The sequence below is a fragment of the Protopterus annectens genome, chromosome 11.part0, assembly GCF_019279795.1.
Source record: "Protopterus annectens isolate FY-2018-M chromosome 11.part0, PAN1.0, whole genome shotgun sequence".
Classification (NCBI taxonomy): Eukaryota; Metazoa; Chordata; order Ceratodontiformes; family Protopteridae; genus Protopterus; species Protopterus annectens.
Window position 1 is genome coordinate 42,028,970 of NC_056745.1, and position 14,955 is coordinate 42,043,924.

Genomic DNA, 14,955 nt, shown 5'->3' on the forward strand with positions numbered 1-14,955 from the left:
GCCATAGTTGTAATGCCCTTAAAGGTTTCTCACCAGAAGAATCCAGGGTATGAATACCCTGTCCTACACAGATCGTCTTAATGCCCTAGCTCTTTAATCAGTCTCTTATAGGTTACTGAGAGGTGATCTTTGGCTGACATATATAGCATCTCAGACCCAGCTCTGATGTACCTCTTGCACATCTGCAAAATAAACAGTACCAAGGGCACTAGATCCAAGGACCAAAACTTTCCTTGCAACATACATAAAACATCCTGGAGAGACCAGTATGAGTCTCAAAGTAGACTTGCACTATATAAGAGGCTGTCCATCCATGTGAAGTGGAGCTCATCCCTGACCCATTTCAAGAAAAACATTGATCATTGGATGGGAAATCATAAATTCACCTCCCTGGTCTGACACCCATGTCTCTGATGGACAAAGTCCAACAGTAAGTTAACTAATCCCAAAAAAATATACCTCACACATAACCCTTAACTACCTCCTTACTGTTATACTTCCACCATATAGGTGTCCAGTGTACATGAGGGCAAAACTAGGTTGGGTTGCAAGGCTAGGCTTGTAAAGATCCTGATGGCTGATAGCCTAATATACACCTATGAACCTATATGATGATAGAAACTTCATATGACTGAAACTCATTTGACTGAGACCATAAGACAGAAATTTCAAAATACTGAAAAATCACTTGACTGAAACCCATAATACTGAAATCTTACAATGCTTAATTTCAACATACTGAATTGTAAAGTGGACGATATAAAACCAGAATAGGTGGGGGCATATACCTTTTCCCCACTGTAGTGCGATCCTGGAGTTAGTATATATAGTTAGGGGGTGTGGGGGGCATATACCTTTTCCCCACTGTAGTGTAATCCTGGAGTTAGTATATATAGTTAGGGGGTGTGGGGGGCAAAGCCCCCCACCTATTCTGATTTTATATCGTCCACTTTACAATTCAGTATGTTGAAATTAAGCATTGTAAGATTTCAGTATTATGGGTTTCAGTCAAGTGATTTTTCAGTATTTTGAAATTTCAGTCTAATGGTCTCAGTCAAATGAGTTTCATGTTTCAGACATATGAAGTTTCTATCATCTGATAGGGATATATATATATATATATATATATGTATAGTCTAGTACAAACCTATGAACCTATATATACATATTATATATATATATATATATATATATATATATATATATATATACATAAATATATATATATATTGAGAGAGAGAGATGGATAGATATATAGATATAACAATGGGAACATTAAATTTAGTTGACACTATCTTTGGCTGACATCTGTTTAGTCAACAAAATTTGGTTGACTAAACAGATGGTCGACAGGTGGCAGAGACTGCAGAATTCTCAGGGTTGGGGAATATGTCCTTTCCTCAGTATTGTGTGATTTTATATATTAACAGGAGGTGGGGACATTCAGCCCCCATATGATGGGGGTTGGATTGGGGAGGGCTTCTTTTCTGTTTATTGTTTAAATTTTATTTGTGCATGCACCATGGTTGTTGCTTGGGCATGCATAGTAATATGCTGGCATTTTCAAAGTTGACGTTTTCTGGTTGATGTTGTAAACACTGACATTTGGGTCATTCAGCTGTAATCGGTAGACCTATGCATCAATGTGTGTGTCTGTATATACTTATTGCCAGATATATGGAAAGAGAGAGCTTGTGTGTGCACTTTATATATATATATATATATATATATATATATATATATATATATATATATATATGGGTCCCCTTCTAAAGACCGAACCGACGATTCCCCGACACAGAAATCACCGACACCAGATAACCGAGAGGTACGTATACCGACAGGGTAATTCACCGACAGCGGAAAGACCGACAAGGGTAATGTGTGATCGCGACCCGGTAAGTGTGCGACAGTGACGGAGGTAGGAGTGGTCAGGTAAGTGAGTTAGGGTTAGGGTGCAGGTAGGTGAAGTGTGCGTTAGTGTCGGAGCTTGGGCTAGGGGTGGGTAAGTGAGTTAGGGTTAGGGTGCAGGTAGGTGAAGTGTGCGTTAGTGTCGGAGCTTGGGCTAGGGGTGGGTAAGTGAGTTAGGGTTAGGGTGCAGGTAGGTGAAGTGTGCGATAGTGTCGGACCTTAGGGTTAGGGTTTGGGTCAGGGCTAGTGTGTATGCTATGTAGTGTAGTGTGTTGTTTACGTTCTGTGTGTCGGTGTTATGGTGTTCGGTGTTTCGCGTTGTCGAGTTTGTGTGTTGTCGGTTTTCTGGCGTCGGTGATTTCTGTGTCGGGGAATCGTCGGTTCGGTCTTTAGAAGTAGACCCATATATATATATATATTACACACATACACACACACACACAAACACAGAGCATACACTTCTCATCTCTCTATACACACACACAAACTATATAGATATATTTATACCACTATACACATTGGTTATTTAACAATATAGTATATATATATGGTCTATGCTCAGGCAATATGAAAGTCAAACCAGGCCTTGATAGCTTTGTGTTTACAAATCTTGGGTTTCTTCTAAAAAAAATGACTTCTCCATGTTGTTAAATGACAAATAATGTAAATTAGTAAGTGGACCTTGTCAGAAACCTTGAATCCTCTGGCTAGTACTGAGTCATGAGAAATGATGGAAGTTACCCTTCTATCCTTCTGTGGTAGAAGCACCACAGAGTGTACAACAAATGGCCTGCCAGAAGGACTTGTAGTAGGCTGCTGAGGTTGACCAGGAAAAACATGTGGGTCAGGTATCCAGGACAAACTTAAACTTGGCATGATGATGCTCCTAACTGGACTGTTCTTGAACAGCTATTAAGGGTCCACACAAGATGCAGGCCTTTGTCTTCATCACCCAGGTTGCTCAGGAAGGTTGAGTATCACTCTAAAAGAAATAATTCTTTCAAGGTATAGCATTTTAACTGCACAGTACACTGCAAATCATCTTTAATAGAACTTGCTTTTCCCAAACTACAATGAATCATTACTTAGCTTCCAGGCAGTAGTTCTATACTCAATGCCACCTGTACCAAGATCTCCAGTGGATATCAATGGGCAAGGGCTCATCATAATTCCATGGATGACCATTGTCTCATTACCACCCCAATGCCACCTGCACCAAGATCTCCAGTGGATATCAATGGGCAAGGGCTCATCATAATTCCATGGATGACCATTGTCTCATTACCACCCCAATGCCACCTGTACCAAGATCTCCAGTGGATATCAATGGGCAAGGGCTCATCATAATTCCATGGATGACCATTGTCTCATTACCACTTTTTGACCTCGGAAGCCTAGTCTTTGTTAATTTTAACACAGTTTGATTACTTTTATATAAATGTAGTTGTGCCTATGTCACAAGTGATAATTCAGTAAAGGTGTTTAAAAAAAAAAGATTAGGTCTGTTCTCTATAGGCACAGAACCACACAGGCCCAGATTCAAATGTTTTTTTTTTTTTTTTCATTTAGAATTGGATGCTCTGGATGAACAGGATTTAACTTTACTTTTAATCTGTAATTGAATTTACTTACCAAGTACGTCATCGTCCCTGCCAATATTATAATACCAAGAATAAATGGTGCCTGTGGATTGAACCCATATACAAACCTGTCTGAAGATCTGGGACAAACCCTAGTAAAAACAGAAGGAACCTGAGGACCCTCAGTATTATGTGGATTTCCTTGATCTAACTAGGGACTACAGAACATTCTCTTAGAAAAAAAAATAGGTCATCATAAACACTTTTGGAGAGCTAATAAAGAAGTCAATGGAGATTCTAGAACTGGTCAAATACTACCTGAAGCATACTTTCAGCTACCTAATAACATTATGAACTTACCTTGGTTACTTCACATGCTCTCCTTTCACAATATCTCATGCAACCCCGACCCACACCCAAAGCTGGATCTGCTCCTCAAGCAATCACCTTTTTATTTCAGACTTATGTCTGAGGCAAGAGCTTAAGCTAAGATAGCAGATTCCTTTATGACTGGTGATTCATAATACGATCTCCTTCATGCCTTTTCCTTTCGGAAGTGGCTTTAATTAATATCAGGTCATTGGCCCATTTGTTTTATCTCTCTGTTTCTGTATGTCTTTCTCTCTCTCTCTCCAGGCCCATTTGTTTTATGTCTCTGTTTCTGTATGTCTTTCTCTCTCTCCAGGCCCATTTGTTTTATCTCTCTGTTTCTGTATGTCTTTCTCTCTCTCTCTCCAGGCCCATTTGTTTTATGTCTCTGTTTCTGTATGTCTCTCTCTCTCCAGGCCCATTTGTTTTATCTCTCTGTTTCTGTATGTCTTTCTCTCTCTCTCTCCAGGCCCATTTGTTTTATCTCTCTGTTTCTGTATGTCTTTCTCTCTCTCCAGGCCCATTTGTTTTATCTCTCTGTTTCTGTATGTCTTTCTCTCTCTCTCTCCAGGCCCATTTGTTTTATCTCTCTGTTTCTGTATGTCTTTCTCTCTCTCTCTCTAGGCCCATTTGTTTTATCTCTGTTTCTGTATGTCTTTCTCTCTCTCTCCAGGCCCATTTGTTTTATGTCTCTGTTTCTGTATGTCTTTCTCTCTCTCTCTCCAGGCCCATTTGTTTTATCTCTCTGTTTCTGTATGTCTTTCTCTCTCTCTCTCTCCAGGCCCATTTGTTTTATCTCTCTGTTTCTGTATGTCTTTCTCTCTCTCTCTCCAGGCCCATTTGTTTTATCTCTCTGTTTCTGTATGTCTTTCTCTCTCTCTCTCTAGGCCCATTTGTTTTATCTCTCTGTTTCTGTATGTCTTTCTCTCTCTCCAGGCCCATTTGTTTTACCTCTCTGTTTCTGTATGTCTTTCTCTCTCTCTCTCCAGGCCCATTTGTTTTATCTCTCTGTTTCTGTATGTCTTTCTCTCTCTCTCCAGGCCCATTTGTTTTATCTCTCTGTTTCTGTATGTCTTTCTCTCTCTCTCTCTAGGCCCATTTGTTTTATCTCTCTGTTTCTGTATGTCTTTCTCTCTCTCTCTCCAGGCCCATTTGTTTTATCTCTCTGTTTCTGTATGTCTTTCTCTCTCTCTCCAGGCCCATTTGTTTTATCTCTCTGTTTCTGTATGTCTTTCTCTCTCTCTCTCTCCAGGCCCATTTGTTTTATCTCTCTGTTTCTGTATGTCTTTCTCTCTCTCTCTCCAGGCCCATTTGTTTTATCTCTCTGTTTCTGTATGTCTTTCTCTCTCTCTCTCTCCAGGTACTGTAGCACTGAGTTTGCACATGGTTTTCTTACCCCTTTCTTAAGGTGACCTTCTCTCCCTCATAACTACAGACCTGTTACCAACCTTAGCACAGTCATCAAAATGTTTGAAAAGTTCAATTATGTTCAGGTATTTCAGTGCATTGCAAAATACATTCTGCTAGTCAAACAGCAGCACTTATTTTCTAATAGGTACAAAACCCTCAGAGCTATTTAATGGGCTATGGATCACATGTACAATAACATTAAGTGCGGTAACTTAACAGAAAGTCTCTTTACTGACTTAAAGGAAGCACATAACCTGTTGGTGATGACCTCATAACTAAACTCAATAAGAGTGGGTTTGGTGGTGGTGCTAACAGGTGGTTCAGAACTATTTGAAAGACAAAATCTTTCAAGTGATTTCTGGGTCCTTTGTCTCTAATACTGAAACTTTACAGATGGAGTCCCTCAGAGGTCTTCTTTAGACGTTAAGATTTTTCTTGCTCTTCATAGGTAGTTACTAGGCTATCGATCCAAGGACCAATGTAAGCCTAGCCAACAAGGTTCCCTGGCTTACACCACCCAAGAAAGTTATTTTCCTGTGCCACTGTCGAGCAGAGACACAAAAGTGATCCCCGGGGTAGTACCAATTTCCCATCCACTCAAGATTTTTCTTGAACAGTGCTAATGAAGAACTTTGCTTGACATAGATGGGTAGCCTGTTCCAGAGTATGGGAAGTCTCTGGGACAGGAATCTATCCCTCCAGCATGTCCTGTTTATTGTGGTGACAAGGTTTAGGTCCCTAGAGGGAGTAGCTCAAAGGGATTGGGATTTCTTTAGGTGTAGCATGTCCAACAGCTCTGGGTTTGACATAGCTATATATGTTAGGCAGAGATCACCTCGGAGTAGGCGATATGCTACAGAGTAAAGCTGGAGTTTTTTGAGACAGTCAGTGTAAGGCATTTGTTTGAGGCCAGTAATCCTCTTTGGGAGGTACATCTGTGGCCTTTCCAGCTGCTGCAGATGTCTTTGAGGTACATTCCAAAAGGGGCGTTGTACTCTATAATGGGTCTAATGAGTGTCGAGTAGAGGGGAACAATGGATGAGAACCCTTTTATGATGAGGTGTGCCACGTAGAAGGACTTCCTGACTACTGTGGCGATGTGACTATCAAAGGACAGACTACTGTCCACTTGGGTCCCAAGGTCTCTTATCACACATTCAGTATTAAGTAGATTGCTGCCTATGTGGTAGTTCATGGGTACAGAGTTTTTACCAAAGGGGATGACACTGCACTTTTTGGCATTGAGCTTGAGGCCATGGCTCTGACACCAGGCATCTGTCTGAGCGAGGCCCTTCTGTAGGATGTCCACATCATTTGGGGACTTGACTATGGCTCCTAATTTGCAGTCATCTGTGAACTTCATTACCCAGAGGCCTTCTATGCTAGCCTGTACTTCAGAGAAGTAGATACCAAACAGGAGAGGTCCCAGGACTGAACCTTGTGGTACTCCACTTGTCACTGGTTTGAGGTCAGATTTGGAGTCTGCAACTTTTACAGTGTGGGTTCTGTCAGTGAGCCAGTTGGCAACCCATCTTGTGACGTAAGGATTTATACCTAATTTAGTGAGTTTAGCTATAATTCCAGAATGGGGGATGATGTCGAAAGCCTTGGCGAGGTCAAGATAGGCTGCATGAACCACCATACCCTCATCTACGGCTTTGGTGACTGCCTCAAAGAAGTCGATCAGGTTCAAGAGGCATGATATGCCTTTCACAAACTCGAACTGGGTGGGATCCAGAGTTTGGAGGTTACCAAAGTATTTGTTTATGAGTTCCATGATGATACGTTCCATGGCCTTGCAGACCAGGCTCGTCAGGTTAATAGGGTGATAGTACCTGGGATCAGTGGTGGCTCCCCCTTTGTGGAGTGGGATAACTGTTGCTGTGCACCATTCAGTGGGCAGAAAGCTTGATGTGAGGCTATTATTGAACATGGTGCTTAGGTGGGGAGCCAGTTTGTTCTGAAGTTTATGTAAAACGCAGCCTGGGATGTTGTCCAGTCCCATGGATGCTGTGTTTTTGGCTTTAGAGAGTGCAGCTTTTACCTGTGTAGTTGTGATTACAGGGACTCTGCATTCTTCCTGTATAGATATGGGCTCTTTAGGGGATGGGGGGGGGGGTAAAATTAGCACTGAACCTATTTGCCAGGATGTTGGCAATATCAGTTGGTTCTGTAATTTTTGTGCCGTTGTGCTGTAACTCAGAGCAGATCTGGGAGTTGCCATTCTCATCTAATACTTTATGGTGATGACCCCGTCCTTTAGAAATTGTACCATTTCACACAAAATAGACAAGAAAGATTACAATTTGATTAGCTGTAGGACTGACTTTGCAAAATAAGCTTACAGTCATCAGTAAAAATCCTGAAATTGTTGATCTTCGGGTCTTCTCAAACAATGATGAATTTTAATCCTGTCCAGCCCAAACTAATAGTTACTGCTCCAATTATGTTCCAAAAATAATAGGAAATTAACATGTAATACTTGGAATACATGGAGATGAGTGATTATATTTGGAAATTTAAAAACACATCCATGTTATGCAGTTTTGGGACATCAGAAAAGTGCATAACAAAGCCACTGTGCATTTTTTTAAGATTTTTTAAAATTGTTATTATGAGCCTTGAACAGCAGGACACACAACATCTACCACAGAATTGCATTGGAGAAGCCTGCAGCTTTGAAAATGCAACACAGTTTACACTACCACCCATAACAAATTAAGTATAGCAGAGGGATGAGCATAGCAGCTGAATTCAATGAATTAAGGCAGCTGCGGTGGTGCAGCGGTTAGTGTTACCACCTTACAGCAAGAGGCTCTCTGATTCGATCCTCAGCTGGGATGCCTTTTATGCGGAGTCTGCATGTCCTCCCTGTGGTCATGTGGGTTTCCTCCGGGTGCTCCGGTTTCCTCCCACATCCCAAAGACATGGTGTAGGTGGACTGGAAACTCTAAATTGACCCTAGGCGTGAGTGCATGTGTGTGTGTGTGTGTGTGTGTGTGTGTGTGTGTGTGCCTTCTGTGTAAGGTTGGGTGCTGGACTGGCAACTCGACCCCATAAAACTCCACTGCCAATCATGAGCAGACAGGTGATCCGCTGTGGCGACATTGAACAGGGAAAAGCCGAAAGAAGAAGCTGAATTCAATGCATTACAAAGAATTATGACTGAGTTTATTTAATCATAACCAACACAATTTGTGTTCTCAAAAATGCTCTTAAGATTTAACTCTCAAACTTCACTTTCAGGATGAATTTCTTGATATTCATTTCTTCAGCAGTTAATGAATTGGTTAAGATCAGAGTCCAGTTATAACCCAATATGCTTTAACCAGTTTGCTAAGAACCCAGCTCTAACAAGCCTCTTATACCACAACTTTTGTGTGTGAACTTCACTATTCTAAAACTAATGGTGTATCATGCTGCCACACAGATGCAGTCATCACAAAGCAGACAGCAGCTTTAAAAGCCTGCACTGGCCCAGTGATGGCAGTCAGAAGTGAAATGTCCTGTTAATCTACCAACAGCTTTAAAATATATTTTTCACTTCCACACTTTACACTGCCACAAACCTCATTTATTTAATGAGAAAAATGGTTTTAGATGCAAGCTGCTAAAACTCTCCACATACTGCAAAAATATAATTTCTTCTTCAGTAAGAGACACTTGTTGCATGCTCTTGAAATTAATTCATATCACAACATTCAGCTCCTAAGCTTTGCACTCAACATGAATTTTTGATGCACATTTCTCACACACACAATTATCTGGTTACGAATGGAATACCAGTCATAATCCTCTATATTAACAAAGTTGATTGTTTTAAGTACTTGTGGGTTTGGCTAGATCTCTGTTTCATTGTTGTACTGCATTTGAAGGTGTGTATTAGCAATGTGCTAATCAGACTGAACTGGTGACATAAAAGCAAGGGGCTGCAGGAAGCAAAATAATGACCTGGGGTAACCAGAATAATGTGGAACTTTATGGTGGTAGGTCAATAACCATTACCTGTGAATCAAACAAGAGATGAGGTCAGTCACTTTAATCTAAGACTGCCTTACTATTCACTCCTTCTAGTCACTTTATTAACTACATACAGATCAGATGTCTGCCTGCAATCAAAAGGGATGGCCTTAGAAGAAATGGAGCCCATACCACCTCCCCTAATGCACACCACTGCCAACCGTTGCTCTCCCCATCACAGGTTCTCCAGTTTGTCTTACGCACAAGCTTTTCTCCTCCCTCCTTTCAACACACCATAACTGGCCAAGACTGTACCGTGATAACTGACGAGGAAGAATTGCAATTAAGATTGGGGGACTGAGAACTTGTAGGATCCCATATGCCATGGGGTTCTAGATACTCTTGAGTTACATTTTTTTCCATCCTTCAATTTCCAAAGATGGTTCAAACATTCTAAGGAAACTCACTCTTACTTGTTTTTTTCAAGAAAAATATACACTGTCTTTAGAGCTTAATGTTCAAAACTCACTAAAAAGTAGTCCCACATAAACTGAGAAGATAAGTGCCTGCGAGGACAAATAAATAAAATCTGAGAATTATGCATGTCTCTCTGACCCCCTCCTGCAAAAACTAAGACAGTCATCTTCCATGTACACCTCTAGTGTTAGGTTAGGATGAAAATGAGAACATATGGCTGTAGACATACACAAAGCATGTTTCCTTACACCTATCTTTAGAAGACAGCAATCTTTTGTGAAGTTCTCTGATGTTAGACTAGGACAAAAGAGAAACAACAAATGGTAAAAGTGATATAGTTTGAATGTATCTACTCAACATGCCTCCTTACCACTACCCAGAAAGGTGACCCACTTGCATGTTCATCTGATGTTTAATGGTAAGGGAAGTTATAAAATAATAATGACAATAATACATTCCAACGTTTTGCTTCTATGCAGTATAGTTTCCCCTAGAAAAGATATAGTAACCTACTATGCACTCCACTGTGGTCTGATTGTGAATAAAGCTAAATACATAATGACCACACTGTCCTCAGACTCCCACACAAGCTACAGTGACCATCTGAGCAGGGCTAGTTTTAGAGTAGGTAAGATCCAAGACATACACTGAGGCTAAGCCCATCTACTATCCCTTTATCAAACCCCCTTATGTAGTAGTGTGTTGGGGTCCTGATGGCTTCCAGAAGCCTGGAGCATCTAGATATTTACTGCTGTATTTTATCCCTTATTTTGAAATATAACTTCTTGTTAAAAGTTCCTTTTTACTGCTAGCCAAAAATGTTATGTGGTGTCTAATACTGAGACATCCTCATACTGTCCATCGAAACAAGGTGTACCACCACACACACATACACACACACACACTCTCTCTCTCTCTCTCTCTCTCTTTTCTTTCCTTCTCGGTCTCTTTTTGTCTTTTTCTCTCTCTCTCACTCCTCGGTTGCCTACAAACTTGATTAATGCCAGATTAATGCCAGTTCACATACAGTATGTCTTTGTAGTGTTGTAAGACACCAGATCACCTGAATAAAACCCACACAGAGTCACGGAAGCCATGCAGACTCTACATAGAATGAATCATGGCCAAGACGTCAACCAGAAAACCAAGCAACATAACATGGCAATGCTACTCATATTTTGCTGTTGTCTCAGTAATTAGATGCTATCATGCTACCATACACATCTGGCTCAGACTGTCAACTATAGGCACCTGTTGTCTTTAATGTTGATATTTGACTGCTATGAAAAGTGAAATAAATAAAGTATGAACCAATTTATCACTTTTTGATACACTGAAACAGCCCCAGAGACAGTAATTTATATCCACAGTCAGCCCCATGTACCTATCAATTACATCCGCTTTACTAACTGTGCACTTCTCATATATCTTTGTTTAAAATAATGCCACAGCTTGCTTTATCCACATGCATACTAGTTCTGCAAAGCCAGAATGAATGTTTAACTTGAACATAACAGCACAGATCAGTCATTTTCACTCACAGCCATCCTCATGTCCAGCAATTATAGTTACCTTGCAGACTTTATATATCTCAATGTCTTCCAAATTAGCTTCAAAAATAGTATCATAGGTTCATAGGTGTGTACTAGGCTAATGGCCCTGGAGCCTTTACAAGCCTATCGCGTAAAAGTACCCTGGTATTGAGCCACCCGACATTAGTTCCCAGTGCCTCTATCAAGTAGAGCCACTGGAGTGATCCCCATGGTGAACTTTCTATTTCCCATCCACTCATCAAGATTCCTCTTGAAGAGGGCCAGTGAGGTGCTCTGCTTGACAAGTATGGGAAGTCTATTCCAGAGCATGGGCAGTCTCTGGGTTATGAACCTTTCCCTCCAAGCACGTTCTGTTGATTGTGGTAATGAGGTTGAGGTCTCTGGAGCATGTGGTGTGGAGGGATTGGGATTTCTTTAGATGCAGCATTTCTAATAGAGCGGGGTCAGACGTGGCTTTGTAAGTCAAGCAGAGATCGCCTCTTAGAAGATGATATGAGACAGAAAATAGGTGAAGTTTATTTGAGTGTCCATGTAGGACATGTGTTTAAGGCCTACGATTCTCTCTGTGAGGTACTTTTGTGGCTTTTCCAGCTGTTGCATGTGTCTAGTGAGGTACATGCTAAATGGGGCATTATACTCAATGATTGGCCTAATGAGGGAAGAGTAGAGAGAGATGATGACCTCTTTCTTCCTGTATGCAAATCCCTTAGTAATGAGATGTGCTACACAGAAGGACTTTCTAACCACAGTGACAATGTGGTGGTTGAAGGAGAGGTTGTTGTCAACCTGTGTCCCCAGATCTCTTATAACGCCTTCAAGTGTTCGGTGGGCTCCCATCGATGTGGTAATTAGTGGGAACTGAGTTTTTCCTAAAGGGGAGGATGACGTATTTTTTGGCATTAAGCTTAAGGCCATGGTTTTGACACCAGTCACTGATCTCAGTGAGGCCTTCTGTAGGATATCTACATCACTTGGAGAGTTAATAATGGCTCCCAGCTTGCAGTCGTCTGCAAACTTGGTCTGCCAGAGTCCACCTGTGTTGGCCTGGACTTCTGAGAAGTATATGCCAAACAGGAGAGGACCCAGGACAAATCCATGTGGGACTTCACTCGTGACTGGTTGGCAGCCCACTATTTTCACACTGTGGGTTCTATCTGTAAGCCAGTTTGCAACACACCTAGTGATATAAGGGTCGATGCCTAGTTTGGTGAGTCTATCAATAATTCCTAATTGGGGAATAGTATCAAAGGCCTTGGCCAGATCGATGTAGGCTGTATGAACCGGCTTGCTCTCATCCACAGCTCTGGTGACTTAACTCAAAGAAGTCGACCAGGTTGAGCTGGCATGATCTACCTTTCACAAAACCAAATTGTGTGGGATCTAGAGTTTGGAGATTCCCTATATCCTTGTTAATTAGGCCCATGGATCATGGGCTCCATAGCCTTACATATCAGACTCATCAGGCTAATGAGGTGATAATTCCCAAGGTCTGTAGCCCCTCCCCCTTTATGGTAATGTAATGTATCCCAATTTGCTTCATACAAATACATAATAGCCCTTTAAAGTCTGAATAACAACTACTTGAGCTAATGATAGCAGTGTCAGTCCCTGTTATTCACAGTCAGCTTAAGCATCTAACAATTGCAGCAACTTGATCAACTGATGTCTGATTTTAATTAAAAGTAATGACCATAGTAATGCATTTCAAATTTGTTTCACACAAACAATAACCAGTAAAGTATCCCAGTTTACTTCAAACAATGAGACATCAGCCCTGCAAAACCAGAATTACTGCTTAACTTGAGGAAGTGACAGCATAGTTAGTGACAACCGTAGACAACTCCTGTATTCTCAACAATTCTATCCATTTTGTTGACTGTGCACACTTGTGATAGCTGATTATAATAAAATAATAGGTAAATTAACATATTTCAATCTTGTTTTATACAAATAATAGCCACAGAAGAGTACTGTAATGTGCTAACACGTTAGTCCTGCAAACTCAGAAAAATGAGATGTTGCCAACTCAGAAGAATGAGATGTTGCCAACTCAGGAAAAGGAGATGTTGCCAAATAATATCAGCAATGAGCAATGTATTTCATTATTATCTAAGGAAATTTGTACATGACTGATTTGCATATTAGAGGCCCAAAAATGCCAGGGGAAAATGTGCAAGCAGATTTTACTGGGCGTCTCCCAAACCTCAAGGGAAAGAATACTTTTTAGTTATGATAGATCATCTCAGTAATTCCCAAACATGGAGTGCATAGGCAGTTGAATTTTATTTAGGAGAGTGACTTTACAAAAAAAATAAATAAACACTATGACACTCTGCATAAGTTAATAAGTTACTTGGAATTAAGCACAGGTTTCCATCCTCATACTTCAAAAGAAATGACAGAAGGTTTTGGTTGATACTGGGAAACAATGGAGTCGTACATTATCTGCTGGCATAATAAAAAATAAGAACCTCTCTAAACAACAAAGCATTATTACTGCATTATTAATGCCATATATCACTCCTCCACCCAGGTAAAGCTACAACTCCAGAACCAACAACCAATAACCAAAGCGTGAGTATTGCCTCACAAATCAACACCTACTTTATAAACACCATCCTCTCCTTAGTTACAGGGAACAATTCCACCCCACCATCTCTTCCACATAATGTGGAAACTAACAACAATTCTTTTGACTTCAAACTTGTACCAACTAGCACCATAAGAACAATGCTGTAAAAACTGAAACCTTCTTCCCTTGCAGCTGACCATCTCCCCAATGAGCACCTCAAACTGTCAGCTAATGCCATAGCTCTGCCTCTCTCTATTCTGGTAAATAGGTCTACAGCAGAATAATATGTCCCACAATTATGGAAAATGTCCTACATCACTCCTTTTCATAAAGGAGGAACATCAACAGAATGAAACAATTACTAACCCATGGCCATCCTATCCCCCTGTGTCAAAATTCTGGAAAAATGTATCCACACTCACTTACTACAATACCCATTATCTCACAACCTTATCTCTCCCTCTCAACATGGTTTCAGACCAAAACATAGCACCACCACAGCCCTAATTAGTTTCTCTAGCACCATCAACCAGCTGAGAAATTCAAACCAGCAAGTAGCATCAATCTTCCCAGACATGTCAAAGGCATTCGACACTGTCTCCCATCAGAAAATCCTTAGTACTCTTGCCTCACTAAACCTAGCAAAGACTTCCCTCTCCTGGTTCCTAAGCTATCTTTCTGACAGACAACAAGGAGTACGATGGAAATCTGAACTCTCACCACTTCTGCCTGTCTTGGCTGGAGTCCCCAAGGGTCCATATTAGGACCCCTTCTTTTCACCATCTTCTCTAATGATCTAGGCTCATCCACAACACATGCTAAAGTCGTTCAGTATGCAGACAATTAACTTTAATCTGCTCAGCAGATACCTTACCAGACCTCCAAATAGTAGCCCAACAAGCTTTTAATAATATAGAAACATATCTAAGTAAATCTCAACTAATCCTCAACCGCAAAAAGACACAGTTAATGCTATTTACCAGTAGCAAACAATCACCAACCATCCCTCCTTTTACTTTTCTCTCAGCAAACACAGTCATCCAATCAGATGTGTTATACATTACAGTGTAAAAACTGAAGTCAATATGTGTTATACATTAGAGTAAAAACTAAAGTCAAGATG